The sequence below is a fragment of the Triticum dicoccoides genome, chromosome 5A, assembly GCF_002162155.2.
Source record: "Triticum dicoccoides isolate Atlit2015 ecotype Zavitan chromosome 5A, WEW_v2.0, whole genome shotgun sequence".
Lineage (NCBI taxonomy): Eukaryota > Viridiplantae > Streptophyta > Magnoliopsida > Poales > Poaceae > Triticum > Triticum dicoccoides.
The window spans coordinates 496049808-496066585 of record NC_041388.1 but is presented as its reverse complement, the minus strand read 5'-3'; positions in this window follow the sequence as shown (position 1 = coordinate 496066585).

The window sequence follows — 16778 nt, the reverse complement described above, 5'->3', positions numbered from 1 at the left end:
AGCTAATGAATCAATCAAGCTTATGGGAACTGGAGAGATTATACCTTCTGAAGCTCATCTTGAAGAAGAACTTATCATCTCAGCACCTGATCAACGTGAAGACATTTCTCAGCCTGAAGACATTCCTCCCAACAACAACACAGATCAGCAAGAGCAAAGTCTTCGCCCTGTACATCCTCGTGTTGCCAATGAAGTGCAGATTGACAGAATAATTGACAGCATCAATGCACCTGGTCCACTCACTCATTCAAGGGCAACTCAGTTAGCAAATTTCTGTGGGCACTTCGCATTCGTATCAATATCAGAACCCAAGAAAGTTGAAGAAGCCTTCATGGAACCTGAATGGATTCAAGCTATGCAAGAAGAGCTTCAACAGTTTGAACTGAATAATGTATGGGAACTGGTCAAGCGTCCTGATCCATGGAAGCACAACATAATAGGCACCAAATGGATATACCGCAACAAGCAAGATGAGCATGGTCAAGTTGTCAGAAATAAAGCTCATCTCATTGCTCAAGGATATACTCAAGTGGAGGGCATTGACTTCGATGAAACATTTGCTCCTGTGGCTAGGCTTGAAGCCATACGCATACTGCTGGCCTATGCGAGTCATCATAACATACTTCTATATCAAATGGATGTGAAAAGTGCCTTTCTCAATGGCAAGATTGAAGAAGAGGTGTATGTTGCACAACCACCTGGCTTTGAAAATCCAAAACATCCTAACATGGTATACAAGCTCAACAAGGCACTGTATGGCCTCAAACAAGCCCCTAGGGCCTGGTATGACACACTCAAGTACTTCCTGAAGAGCAAAGGCTTCATACCTGGTTCCCTGGATCCCACTCTTCTCACGAAGACATATGATGGTGAACTATTTGTGTGCCAAATATATGTGGATGACATTATCTTCGGCTGCACAAATCAGAAGTACAGTGAAGAGTTTGGATATATGATGCAAGAGCAATATCATATGTCCATGATGGGGGAGCTGAAGTTCTTCCTTGGCCTTCAAATACGACAACAACGCAATGGCATCTTCATATCTCATGAGAAGTATCTCAAAGATTGCCTGAAGAAGTTCGGTATGCAAGACTGCAAAGGCTTCACAACACCAATGCCAGCCAAACATCATCTAGGTCCTGACGACAATGGTAAAGAGTTCGATCAAAAGGTATACCGCTCCATGATTGGGTCTTTGCTTTATTTATGTGCATTTAGGCCAGATATTATTCTTAGTGTTTGCATGTGTGCTCGATTTCAAGCTGCACCAAAGGAGTCGCATCACTTAGCTGTGAAACGAATTCTTTGATATTTGGCTCACACCCCAACTCTAGGATTATGGTATCCAAAGGGCTCAGAGTTTGATTTGGTTGGATTTTCGGATGCTGATTATGCTGGTGACAAAGTTGATCGCAAGTCTACATCAGGCACATGTCACTTTCTGGGACGATCACTTGTATGTTAGTCTTCAAAGAAGCAGAACTATGTATCTCTCTCCACTACTGAATCTGAATACATTGCTGCTGGATCTTGCTGCGCTCAGCTTCTGTGGATGAAGCAAACACTCAAGGACTATGGCATTCATCTGAAGCAAGTGCCACTTTACTGCGACAACAAAAGCGCCATCAAGATTGCCAACAACCCAGTTCAGCACTCAAAGACAAAGCACATTGAAATTCGTCATCACTTTCTCAGAGATCATGTTGTGAAGGAAGACATTGATATCATACACGTCAACACTCAAGAGCAATTGGCAGATATCTTCACCAAGCCCTTGGATGAGAAGAGATTTTGCAAGTTACGGTGTGAGCTAAATATCTTGGAATCCTCAAATGTTCTGTGATCAGGCACACATCCTAACACTTATGCATATTGATGACTTAGATGTGCAACACGCAAAGTAAAGTATATCTTCATTCAATGAAGACATACATTCTAAGTGTGAATACATTAATGTGGAATTTGACTTCGGAGCGCCACGATAATTGTGCGCCGTGTCTGGGTCTAATACTTCCTATACGGTGGGTAACGCCACCACCAAACGTTCTATTTTGAAGTGTTTCACTCATGGCGTTACCTTGCAATATCTTCACATTTGGTTGTCTTCACATTTGGTTTGGCTTCGAACATGTCTTCATGATTATCTTCACTATGTTGCTTGTATATATATATATATATATATATATATATATATATATATATATATATATGCTAGTGTTCTGTCCTCTACAGCATTCACTTATAGCTATGTCTTCGTGTTGAATCTTTTGAACTAAGTGAATGTGATCGGACCCCAAACTTCTCTATGCTTTCTATCTCAAACTCTATCTCTCTAAGTCATATGCATTCTATTGAAACTGTCGAATGTCTTCACTGCGTCCTTGTCAGCAGAAGATAAAGAGACAACCATAAAGTCCGTTTTCAATGCTCATTCCTCCACATAAAATCCGGAGAAGTAGGAACGACCGCCAGACAATCCAGGCGTGCGTGGGATGTGGAACTGCCCCCAAAATACCACATGATGGCCACGTACTACTCAAATGCGAATCGCCAAGGGCACCTGAGTAATAGCGCAGTGCCGCCCCTGCGCCTATAAGTTCACACTTACCGCGGTCATTATCTCCTTCTTCCACCCTCGCACGAACCCTAGCGCCACCGCTAGCTCTCGACGACGCCGGAGACGAAGTGCTTCGCTGCCGCAACCTCTCCAACGCCGTCCTCACACCGACCGCGGACATCGTCCTCTCCGCTGTCGCCGTAGGTGTTTTCCGTCGCCATGTTAGGGCACGGAGGACTGAATTGCTCGGCATCAACTCCCACTTCCGTCTAGCAGTTCTAAGTGTGGTAAATAAAACTTCTTTTTACAGCCCCTTCTGATCTTATGGTTCTGTCACTTTCTACCATAAGAAGTTTGTCTTCACACAAGTTAGATCTCTCAATCTGCATCTCATAACATGCCTAGTATATTCACTTGTGCTTCATAAAGTAGTTAGATTCCTCACTTGTACTGATCTGTGGGTTCGTACAAATCTGGAACCAACTTCTTATCTATGAGTGAATGTCTTCGCACGATGAGGTCAATGTCTTCTAAACTGATTAATCTTCAAAACCTTCTGAGAATGCATATGACCTCTTCCCCTTCCCTCGCACCTTAATGCTGTCACAAGTACATGTCCGTGGGAGAATCCTTCGGTTCTCATAGTCTGCATTCATTTGCAGAATTCCTACAGCATCACATAAACTCTCCTGAAGCCAGTTCTTGTTGGTCCAGAAAAAGAAAGCCTTTGAAGCCTTTCAAGTTAAAATTTATGGCTTCAGAAGCAGCAGCAAGGAAGGGGGGCAGACAGAGACGTGAAGGAACTTCCAAAGATCTGGCTGAAGACTTGGCAGAAATGTACAAAACAGATCCAGAAGAGAGCTATGGGCAGCGCAAGACCCGAATCCAATGGATTCGACGCTATTGGGAAGAACAGTGGTTCAAATACCGCTTCGTCACTCAGGAGTATGCTGAGAAATGTGCCATCAAGAAGCCATGGGGGGACATCTTATACAAGAATCTCGTACCCAAGACCAGAGATGAAGCCATTGCTCAAGGCTTCTACCCATGCATGGTCCGAGGACCACAGCCTGATGATGCGCATCCGTCTTCACTCCTCTGGTGTCGTGACGACAATCTCTTCAAGCGCAACTTTCAGTTTGCCCAACAGTCAGCGAAGCTAAACAAGAAGAAATTTGGGTTAGACTTCAACCCTGGTCCCTCCGCACCAAGGGCAGATGGCACACACGACGCCGAACCCAATGTCATCGGTCCGTTTGCCAATCTTGAGGGCCTGATCACCCACATCTTAGTCCAAGGGACTGCCGTAAATGACCCTCCAGCTGACTCTGAGTCTGATGAAGCTCCTGCTGTGCCGAATTCAAAGCAGACGAAGAAACCAAAAGCTTCAAAGCCGGCCCCTGCCTCAAAAATCTCAAGGGCGAAGCCATTGAAAACTGCACCTCCTGAAGTCAGTGTGCAGTCTGAAGACGTATCCCGCGTCTCCAAGCCCCAGGAGGAAAAAGAGCCCCAGCAACAAACATGCAAAGAGCTCACTGCTGCTGCCATTCTGCGCAGCGAAGCCTTTGATCTATCAAGCGATGAAGATCTGGGAGATGACGCTCTAGAGCAGCTTATCAAAAGCAAAGAAGAAGCTGAAATCTTCAACAATCTGCCTCTCTTTGATGTCGCCATCATCCACAACTTCATTGATGAATGGTTTGCCTCACTAGACATCAGCTTCGAAGATCTGCAGCTGCCCGTTGGCCTCAGCGTCGCCTTCCAAGGCACAATTGCTTCAGAATTGGCCATTGCTCAGCGCATTGTTGAGCCAAAGCAGAAAATTGATCATGAAAAGGCTCAGTTCAAGAAGCACATGGCCAGGCTCAGCGTGCAGGAAGTGAAGAGTTTCAAAACCATGCTGCATGAGCTCAAGGAAAATTTTCTGAAGAAGCGTGCTGAAGCTCAGGGCTCACGTGAGCGGATGAAGTCTCTGGCAGAACGATGTGTGCAGGCCTACAATGAGGCCAAGAAGCGCAAGGCACTTGGGCGTCCTGGCATCGACCCCAAGATGGCCGCGAAGAAGAAGAAGTAGCCTGCTGTGAATGAACCAGAGGCACCAAGGCAAGAAGCGTTCCGATTGTCTTCCCCACCGCCACGACTGGCTCGAAGCCAAAGAGACGGTCAACTGCTTCTGGGCTCAAGAAGACACGGAATGCAGAGGCTGAAGCTAGAAAGAGGAAACACTCTGCAGCCTCTCCTTCTGACCCAACCAAGAAGAAGCGCAAGATCAAGAAAGCTCGGGCTGCTCCCACAGAGCCCTTGATGGTTGAACCCCTCTCTGTCATTCACCCCAATGCAGAACGTCAGCTGACAGTTCATGAGCCTGCTCCCACAGAGGCTCCTGAAGCTGAAGATATTCCAGCAGCCGACACCACAGCTGCTGAAGACATTGGTCGCCAGGACAATGTGCAAGATGATGCAGCCCTTCCTCAGCTTGAAACAAGCGAACTCATCAGCATTGGTCGTCCTCTGACGCCAATGGCACAAGATGCGTCATGGGCGGATCGCCCTCAGGAGGAAGAAGACCTTAAGGCCCAGCCCAGTCCAACCCCACAAGCGTCGTCTGTGTTTCGTAGGCTTCGCAAAGGTTCTAGGCCTCAAGTCCATACTGCAGAAATTCCGGCTACATCAGCCGAAGACAATGAAGAAGCACCACCAGAACCCACTCCCCCGCTCCATCAAGATGCAGTTCTCCAGGAGAACGTGCCTGAGTTTGCTCCTCCAACTACACAAGCAGAGGAAGAAAATGTTGCTGCTGCCACCACAAACACTGAAGCCAATGTGGAGCCCGCCCCACCAAATGCTTCAGCGGACAGCGAAGCTACTAAGCCAGACACTTCTGTTCCTGAGTCTGCTGCAGGTCCTCAATTTGATTATCATGTTGAGCACATGCCTCATGTCCAAAAGCCAGTCCCAAGGCTTCCAAGGTTCCCAGGTCCTGCATCAGCACCTGGCTCCTTTGACATAAATAGCTTCAAGGCAGACAATACATTTTTCAACAGCTCCAAGAACCCCTATTCAAGGGAAAGGATTGTATCAGATAGGTTTTGGAGCTATCCTCAGCGCAGCTACTACTCAAGCATCCTATACAACCAAGGTCGCATCTTCCCACACAAGCGCCTTGAGGTTGAAGCCATTGCTGGTCTGCCCTGTCTTGAGGAAGCTTTGGATTGCTTTAGGCAAGTGGGTCTGCTGCCGTTTGTGACTGATGAAGAGCACTAGGATGAAGAGCTTCTGCTTCAGTTCTATGCCACCCTCCATATAAAAGGATACAACAGAGATCCGAAGACTTGGGTCCTGGAGTGGATGGCCGGCAATGTCCATCATGAAGCCAATGCATTTGATATCATTGAGCTCACCGGCCTGCCCACTCCTGGCGAATTCTTCGAGGAAGGCTGTAAACTACATTCTGAAGCTATTGAGAGCATATTCCAGAGGCCTCAACCAAATATGAGTCAGATGCTCTCAATGATGAAGCCATTGCCTCAGGATGCACCCTATCCAACTGAGTTCTTCGTTGAAGACTTTGAGTATCTGCCCAGGACCATATATCACATCATCCGGTGGACTCTCTGGCCCATTAAGGGACACTCACCACATGCCAAGATTGAGGGTGCAATGAAGACTCTCATATTCTATATCCTGCATGGCAAATGCTTCAACGCATAGGATCTCTTCATACACCAACTTGCAGCGTCAGGCTTAGAATTATTTGGTTTGAAGTTCTATGCTCCTTGGGTGATGAGGCTGATCAAACTGCACTCTGCGATCTCGTATCAGCCCTCTGCCCGAAACCATCGGATCTTCTTGCCAGATGTGGATACCTCTGCTGAAGCAATATATCCTGAGCCTAACAAGCAACCGATAAGTCTTCAGAATGCAGAACACCAGAGCTTCATGCAGAATGTTGAAGGTGTTGAAGCCATATCCAGGGTATATCCGTTGGCTGGCACTACACCTGCACCAGCATCTACTGAAGCCACAGACAGCACAAATGCTCCAAGACCCAAGAAGTGTGCTCGTGTCCTCAATGACCGAGAGCTTCTTGTGGCCCTTCACCAAAAGCAAGATAGGCATCATGACTGGCTAAAGCGTCAGATGAAGAGCCTCTTGGTGGATGTCAATCGTCTTTGAAACCTAGCCACCAAGAATGCTTTCGTTACACATGAAACGTGCCGTCGTACATGGAAAGGGCTCTCAATGATATGCACTGAAGCTGAACTTGAAGAGGATGGCTTCACAGAGCGCTTCAAGTTTGACACCACACCTCCTAGAAGGGCTGTGATGCGCAACACACCATCACTTGAAGACTCTGAGTTTTCATCATCTGCTGCCACAATCACTGCCAGAATCATTGATGAAGACGATGATGCTACATCACCGCCACCTGCTTCAGCACCTCCAAGCTCTGCACCGCCAAACAACTCCACCGACCCTGCTGCGCCTAGGAACGCGTAGAAAACTCTATGTCTTCAAACCTTTTTGGTCATTACTGACAAAAGGGGGAGAAGCATATGATGTTTATAGTCTTCAAGCGGGTCAATATGGGCGGGTGCCTTATGTTTTGTTATATTTTTCTTCGTGTTTACAACTCTTGTTTTTGCTTCATTTGGTTCTTTGAGTTGTAAACACTAAAACTCGATGGTCGTCTGCTACTTGTTTGCCACTCTATTTGCGAAGATAAATTCCGCATGTGCGACGATAAATTCCGCACTTATCTCATTCTGCAGACGCCCATTTTCCATTATGCATGTCATTATCTTCATATACTTTCACATGCATAGTGGATTGTCATCATAAGCTGAAGTGGATCTCCACAAGTACAACCTGCCATGTGCATTTGCATTCCAAAAGCAAATTAACTTATATGCACATCTTCAGGGGGAGCCCTTGCAACTTATGAAGACAATTCCTTTACAATTTCAAAGACTATATTCCCCGTTGAAAACTTCAACTAGTTTGTCATCAATCACCAAAAAGGGGGAGATTGTAAGTGCATCTAGTGCCACCCCTAGTTGGTTTTGGAGTATTGACGACAAACCTAGTTGAGGGACTAATGTGTTTGTGAGAATTACAGGATAATACAGGTAGAAGTCCCTCATTGATTCGGTTTTACTACCAGAGATGACCCCTAAAAATGTATGAAGACATTGAAGACAAAGGTGGTACATGAAGATATTCACTTTGAAGACTATGACAAAAGAAGACACGTTATGAAGCATATGGAGCTCGAAGACTTAGATCTTTCATAGTTCTTTTTCTTTTGTGTTGAGTCATAGGAACCACCGTACTGTTAGGTGGGGTCCAGGAGAACAAGTCAAAATGACTGAAGTGATGCCTAAATCAAAAACCTATGTCTTCGAGTGAAGACAATGAGAGCGAATCTTGTCTAGAGCCGGACAAGTCAGCTTTGCTTGTAGCCCAAGTAAAGTTGCCATGAAAGTTCGAAATCTGACCGTTGAGACACGTGTCAGTTCCTTAGTGACCCAGGGTCATTTCGAACAAATCAGGTCGGGTTGCCAAGTGGCTATAAATAGCCCACCCCCACAACCATAAACGGTTGGCTGCTCAGATTTCAGTGCACGACTTTTGTCGATTGAGAGCAACCCACCTCGAAGCCCTTTGAGAGAAAATTCCTAGCGAGGAGAAAAGCCCTAACCACCCAGAGCCAGAGTAAATTGGGCATCACTTAAGTCTTCTTGTGTGTGTGATCTGAAGACTTATTACACTTGAGGACTGTGAATCCTCCAGACGGTTAGGCGTCGCGTTCAGAGCATCCAAGAGACATTGTGGATCGCCAGTGAACGAAGTTTGTGAAGGTTTGGGAGTCTACCTTGAAGACTTACCAGAGTGATTGGGCGAGGACTAAGTGACCTTAGCTCAAGGAGAATACGGTGAGGACTTGGTGTCCTGGACTGTGTGTTCAGGACTGGGTGTCCGGGACTGTGTGTCCTAAGGTTTAAATACCTAGCCGCTCCAACCAGACGTACAGTTGTCACAGCAACTGGAAATGGTCCAACATATCATTGTCTTCAACGAGTCACTGGTTTCATCTTCACTTCCTTTTCTTACTGTTACACATTGTGAAGCCATTGCATGCTTGCTTTATCTTTTGTCTTCACTACGTGAATGTATGATCTGTTTGGCTTCATAACTTCTTCCTACCTGATCCTTATTACACTGCAGCTGTTTGTTATTGTGCTTTCACTCTATTGAATACATGACCATGGCTGGCCTAGTGTAATCTAACTTCTGCTGCATAGTAATAGGCATAATCTTCACTGTTTGTCTTCATAACTCCCACGTTTTGAAGACTTTCATAAAAATCGTCTATTCACCCCCCTCTAGTCGATATAACGCACTTTCACTTCTACTTTTTCAGACTCTTTGCCGTGGCAACAAGCCTTTGGTGGACATTCTGTTGCTCCGGGTGCCTGTCCGATGTGATGTCGTCCGGACTGTTGTCTTCGACGGAGTCGGGTTGTTCGGTTTGATTCTCCGTGTTGCCCTGGTTGGGCGACGGTTCACCCTGCTCTATCGCTGGGTCTATATGACCACTATTTCTGTTGAGGCGGGATTTGGGGCGGTGCTTGCGCCGCCGCTTTGACTGCTTCTCGAGGGGACAACCCTTCATTGCGTCCTTCTGTTCCTCGTCATCGTTTTCTTTGGGTGTGTCCACCATGTATACATCATATGATGAAGTGGGCTTCCAGTGCACTGTGGGCGATGGTTCCTTTTCTTCTCCTGCATCGTCGTCCATACCGTCGATGTCTTCGGAGTCAAGGTCGAGCATGTCAGTCAAATCGTCGACAGTGGCTACTAAGTGGGTGGTGGGTGGGCGGCGAATTTCTTCGTCATCCGCATCCCCATCCTGCCGGACATAGTTCAGCCAGGATTCTCCTGACAAGGCGAGAGACCTTAATGAGTTTAGTACGTCGCCGAAGGGCGAGTGCTGAAAAATATCCGCGGAGGTAAACTCCATGATCGGCTCCCAATCGGATTTGATTGGCACGGGCGCAGGCGGTCCGGAGTTCGTGGCCGGGGAAGGATCCGGCAGAGTGGCATCACGGCTCTCGTGAAGTGTAAGGTCGATATTCGGCTCGATCGCCGATGAGAGTGCGGCCTCCATGGCGGGGTCTATCCACCCGCCCACAGAAGGCGCAGCTGGCTCCGAGTTGAGGGTCAGAGCGGTTACCGGTGCGATCTCCTTGACACTGTCCGATGGCAGAGCTAAATCATGCTCATCATGGTCGTGTGGCACACTAGGTAGGGGCTCGAATCCGTCGAAGATCAAGTCTCCGCGGATATCGGCAGTGTAGTTTAAGCTTCCAAACCTGACCTGATGGCCAGGGGCGTAACTCTCGATCTGCTCCAGATGGCCAAGCGAGTTGGCCCACAGTGCAAAGCCGCCGAATACAAAGATCTGTCCAGGGAGAAAAGTCTCACCCTGGACTGCATTGCTATCGATGATCGAAGGAGCCATCAAGCCTAACGGCGACGACACAGAGGAACTCTCAATGAAAGCACCAATGTCGGTGTCAAAACCGGCAGATCTCGGGTAGGGGGTCCCGAACTGTGCGTCTAAGGCAGATGGTAACAGGAGGTAGGGGACACGATGTTTTACTCAGGTTCGGGCCCTCTTGATGGAGGTAAAATCCTACGTCCTGCTTGATTATTCTTGACAATATGAGTAGTACAAGAGTTGATCTACCACGAGACCGGAGAGGCTAAACCCTAAAAGCTAGCCTATGGTATGATTGTATGGTGTCCTACGGACTAAAACCCTCCGGTTTATATAGACACCGGAGGGGGCTAGGATTACACAAGGTCGGTTACAAAGGAGGAGATATACATATCCGTATTGCCTAGCTTGCCTTCCACGCCAAGTAGAGTCCCATCCGGACATGGGACGAAGTCTTCAATCTTGTATCTTCATAGTCCAACAGTCCGGCTGTCCGGAGACCCCCTAATCCAGGACTCCCTCAACGAGGGTTGACTGGTTTGGCTGCGGTGTGAGGCTGTCGTCGCCGTAGAATAACAGGGGTTGTGGGTGAGTAGAGGGATGGCCTGGCCAGAGGCTGGAGTAGGGTGGGGCGGTCAGGCCTGCGCGGCAGCAGAGCCAGCCACGGGAGGTAGGAGCAGGTGGCACGATCAGCGCTGGTTTGGGCGGCTGGAGCAAGAAGACCATAGGTTGAAGAAGCACTACAGCCATTGGATGGACATCATACGGTCAATGGAGCTAGAATCTTTCATATTGACTATGTTGACAAAGCCCTCCGTCCGTGTCAACTTAGTAGGCCCACAAGTCAGCCTCCCACTATAGTGAGTCCAAGCTAGCAGGGGGGCATTCATTTTTGTGTGCGTAATAAGGAGGCACTTCCTTGCGTGCGAAGATATAGCTGGTGGGTCTGAGCGGTCAGGGGGGAACTTTTTTCTCGCGAAATACAAAGGCCCTTTCGGTGGGTCCCAGTTGTCCGATGGAGGAATCATTATTTAGCACGTAATAAGGGCACTTCCTTGTGTGCGGCCGTGGACCCAACTGTCAACCTCTTCACGTACAATCCTCTTTCGATGGATGTCGTTCGTTGACCATGTTGACCACGCCGCACCGAGAGCTCCAGGGCGGTGGACGATGGCGAGGCCTAGGAAGGGAATGACCCAGAGCCAGGGAAGACTCGGCAGTGGTTGCCCACGTAGTGGGGAGTACGAGGGTTTACTGGTTCAGCTGCCATCGCCGGTAAATAACAAGAGGTGTGGGTGAGTAGAGGAATGGCCTGGCCAACTATGGAGTAGGGTGGGGCAGTGCGGCCTGTGCGGCAGCATAGCCAGCCACAGGAGACGGGAGCAGGCAGTCCCACTAGCGCTGGTTTGGGCGGCTGGAGCAAGAAGATCAAATATTGAAGAAGCAACACGGCCGTTGGATTAACATCCCACGGTCACTATTGCTAGAATTGTTTTTGGACTAAGTTGACAAAGCCTTTCGTACACGTCAACCTAGTAGACCCACAAGTCAACCTCCAAATCTGTCCCAAACAGCATACAACCCAAAATTTCTAGCCAGATTCAAATTAATTTAAAAACTAAACACACCTTAATTTAAATCCAATAAATTTTACCCGCACAAAAAGAATGAAATTTAAAATATCAAAATCGGAAAGAAAAAAGTATTTTGGAACTAATTTCCTGTTTGTTGTATTTTTTTCATTTTACAGCCCATTTATTATTATGTATAGCCCATTTTCTGGACAAGCCCGAATGCATCCCTCCTCGTCTTGAAAGATTTCCGGACCAGCAGGGCGTAGAAAAGCAAGTAGGCCTATGTTGGTTATTCTGCAAAAAACAAAATAGCTGGGCTAGCCGTTTTTAGAAAGGAAAAAAATTGGGCTAGTCATGTGGTAAACATATGAAATAAAAGCCTGGGTAGACGGGCGACAGCTCCCGCACAACCCAGTTGATACCCTTCTCCGTGCCGAAAATAATAATACTGCGCGTGCTGCTGGGTCCCGGGTGTCTGCCTCTCCTTGTGCAGTTATCTCTCTTATTGACTATGTTGATAGTGGCGTGCAACCCAGATGTCGGGAAACAATCAGGAGGAACCTTTTTTCTTGTAATAAAGGAGGCACTTGCTTGCCTACTGCCATGATCATGGTGGGTCCCTACTGTCATCCTCACCATGCACAGTAATCTCCTTATTCCTCTCGGTTGTTGACCATGTTGACAACATCGGAGGGCGGCACCGCGGCGAGCGAACCAAGGCGGAGGACGATGGTGAGGCCTCGAACGGGAACGAACAGGAGCCGGGGAAGATGCGCGGAGTTTTAGCCTCTAATGTGGCCACGATGCGAGCACGGCAGCACAGCCAACCGTGGGAGGCGGGAGCAGGCGGTCCCGCCGACACTGGTTTGGCTTTGTCGGCTGGAGGAAGAAGAGACTGAAGAAACACGATAGACATTGAATGTCAATCCAACAGTCAAGGTTGGCATAATCGTTTGTTTACTAAGCCGGCACCTAAAATACTTATATATATATAGAAAGAAAAGAAAAACTGGGCTCGGTCGTCTGATAACATTCCCGAAACTGCGATCGTTCGATCTTGCGTCGCAACTAAAACTGTGAGGAAAATGCATTTGTCTGCCGTCCTCCTCCCAGGGAACGTTTGCCACATAAGTGACTAGCACCCTTGGTTTTCAACCGAGAGGTCTTGGGTTCGAGTCCCAGGAACCCTCAATTTCGTACTCCTTCCTTCCTCGCAAAAAAGAGAGAAAGAAAATCAAAGACTTGAGAAGGCGTACAGAACAAGCTAGTGTACCAATAAAGAGACGTTGTTGAGTTTTAGAAAAAAGAGAGACGTTGTCTAATCCAAACCTAGACTATGACTATATATAGTGCTATGATACTCTGCAAGTAATGAATCTAACATATCCAATGTTCGCTTCTCCTCTTCTCTACTTACTCTGCCTAGCATCAGAAGCTCTGGCCGCAACAACCATGTTCGTTGGCGGCTCGTCCACCTGCTCTTCAGCAGGCAACAACCAGATATGCGCCAAGTCGCCACCCGTACCATCGCCTATGGGTCTCATCACACTCCCGCCAGCACACGCACCGCAGGCGGTTGCTCATCGCAACCCACTGCCGTTGGTGTGGTGCCACTGCTGCAAATTACGCAGAGTCATCCGTCGCGTCACAACCACAAACCTCAACCCTGGCCGAGCCTTTTAAAAATGCCCGAATCATGGGGTAATAATATGTTTAAGTGTTGTTCCACTGCTTTCAGTTGCTGATTTTTTTAATAGTTTGGTCGATGCTCTTCCAACTTGATTCTTGCAGAAAAGGGAAGATTCACGTGATTTGTATTTCTAGGAAGTTGCTGATGTGGGGGAATGAAACTACGCTAATTATTTGGTTAGCCGAGTAATCCCAGTACCAGCAGGTTGGGGTGTTGGACAAGTAACTGAAGGAACGGTAGAAGAGGAAAATGCAGAGCATAAGGTTAAAGATGCAATTGCTCTGATCATGGCCAAGCAATAGCTGCTGAATGGCCTTGACAACAATGAGGAGATGAAAAAGCTCGTGAAGATAATGGGAAAAATCGAGGTGCTCTGTAGGATGATTGTCTCTTTATTTGTAGTGTATGTAGCACTCGTGATGTATTCAGTGGCTATGACATGAACACTTTGCTGAAACTAGTAATGAATGAAACCTGTTTAGCAGTCTAGGCATAGTGTTGTGAACCAGGAGCGAAACTGGGCCTGGGGCAACTGGGGCTGTAGCCCCATGCGTGGCCCAACAAGCATCTATATTTATAGTAGAAAAAAATAAGAATACGGGATACATAGAAGCCCAGCCCCAGATTCCACGTACAAGCGTACAAGCCTTCAACCCATTAGCCCAACTGAATGATCGATCAGAGAACGAATCACCCAGTACACGGTTAATGCTTCAATCTCTCATCTGTAGCCTGATCATTCATAGAAAAAATATCCATCGCCTGATTGCGGCAACAGAGAAACCCTCGCGTCGCTCGAACGGAGAGTCCAAGGCCCCAAGCGCTGCATCGTCACCCTCGTCAAAGCGATTGGCAATTCCCTTCCGGGTCCGGCGTCCTGACAACCCGCCCACGGCCTGCCTCTTGTTCTTCTCCATCTGAATCCGAATTGCAGTGCAGGCACTCTGGCCACACATGTAACCTGTATCATCTAATTTTGTTTTCCCAATTTCCCTGATTCCGTTTATATCAACCAAGCTCAGTGAGTTATATTTACATAGTCAATTTTATTTTATTTGTTGTCAGAAAATTAGAAATACAAGATGAAGAAGAGGACCCGTACAAAAAATGAGGAAACACAAGGGTCTACAACCTCGTGGACTTGATGTTAATGGTGTAGTATGTTCTTTTTTTGTGCAAAATTTCATATGAACACTTGATTTAGTCTATGTCTAGAGTCTTGATTTGAAATACTTGATTTTATGTTTGTAGATTCATGTCCTTCTACTATTGCTGGTGAAGAAACAATGGCCTTGAATTAAGCAAGTCTTCACTAATTTGGTACCAAACCATGTTTGCAATGATGCACTTTGTTAAACTATTTGTTTTATGGATTTTTCTCTAGTTATAACAATGAATTTATATTTTGTTTTGAATCTGATTTTTTGGCATACTTATGACGCACATTGATGTGCATGGTATTTAATGTTATATTTAGTAAGTTAATTTTAGCCCTAGGATTTAGTCAGTTAGTTTTAGCCCTAGGCTTTGTAAAATCCTAGTTCCGCCTCTGTTGTGAGCATCTAATGATTTCTATTAACGGAAATCGGGGGTGTCCCCTTTTGCTCATAAATAAATAAATAGCAGAGGCCCTTTTGCTAATAAATAAATAAATTAGCGAAGGCCTTGTCGGGCCAGCTTTGTTCCCATTCGAAGACGTCGAGAAAATTGCAGTCCAACAACAAACTATGCCATCAAATACAAGTTTCGCAACCAAATATGAGTACAACTAAACAACAATGTCATCAGGTTTTAGTCATCCTATAATCACCACACAAATCAACATACATAATAAGTGATGTTCTCACAGCAAAATACTAAACAACAACTTCATCAGGTTTCAGTTGTCATAGCAAACACAATTTCACATAGTAGATAAAAAACGTCTTCTGACAGGCAAACATGACAAAAGCAATCTAATCATCATCCACAGTAGCAGCGTCAACATCTTCGCCATGTGTATCGGTCTGAATCGTAATTCCTCCCAGTGTCATCTTCTTCATCATCCTCAATGTCCTTGAACATTGGCTTCTTATTGATCAACTCTCGTATGTCCACAGCCTGACAGGCAATCTTTTCGCCAGCGTCATTGACGTGATGGTTCTCAAAGATATTAGGATCCTATGTGGAATCTTCTACATCAGGAGTAGTGTAAGAATCATCTTGTTGTGGAACTTCATTAAACGAATTCCTCTGCTCAAACCTTTGCAATACTCTCTAGTCAGAGCTACGTGCAAATGTGTCTTCGAAGAAAAATATCTGTGTTGCTTGATTTGCCAAAATAAAAGGCTCATAGGTCTGGTACGCCGCATTGACATTGATGGATTTGAAATAATCATCAGCACTGGGTTTTGCGATCCTGGAAAACAGGTTATACCAACGACAGCACAATAGAACCACACACCGATGAACCTCGAAACTGGAGATATACTGCAACTAAACAATGTCTATCATGTTAGCATACATTTCAATTTTCTCTTTGCCATACGTATTAGTGCTCATGATGGCACTGTTTTGTGTCTTCCTGCCTTCGTCACGTGCAAGGGTGTTGTAGCGCACATCTCCAACAACGCAAGATTCATAATGTCTTACCCGAGTATCAGGACCCATTACTAGTGCGTAAGGGGCATCATTAACTGCCTGCCCATCCTCCCACATCTTCTTAACCTAGGGTTAGAAAATAGAAAAGCTGATCATCTGTTGTACTCAATATATTAAAAAAACTAACAGTGCAATTCAGAAGCTTACATGGCTCTTGAACCATTTCGCAAATCCTGCCATAACCAGTTTGTCAATGTTCCTTGGATTTTGCGGCAGTAAATCCTTTTTGTAGATGCTGCACAACATAGTGATCGTATCAAACATCTAAATATATAAGAATGTGCTGCAAGTTTAGTAGATTACGATGTATAAGCTGCAGTACTTAGCACTTACTCGATATAAGGTAGAATCTCAGGACAATTATTCATCACATACCAAACCATTTTGTCCAACTCTTTATTTTGGTCGTCTTGTCGACTCTTCCCTGTAACTCGAATAGAACAATCAAAAACATTGAGCCTAGGATTGTTTTCAGCCACCTCTTTGCTAAGCTGATCAACTGTTTCAATGTATTTTGAGCAGTATGTCAACGCTTTTGTAGCAATGTAGGCCTCTGCAATGGAACCCTTGGGTCTAGCTCTGTTCCTAACATAGCAATTGAAAGTGCCTAGCCCCCTTTCAATAGGGTACATCCAACCATATTGTACTGGACTACTAAGTAGTGCCTCATTAGGTAGATGAACAGGCAAATGCACCATCACATCAAAGAAGGCTGGAGGATATATCTTCTCAAGATCGCATAGGATAGTTGGTATCTTGTCTCTAAGATTCTCCAAAGCATCTATCCTGATATTTCTACCACAGAGTTCC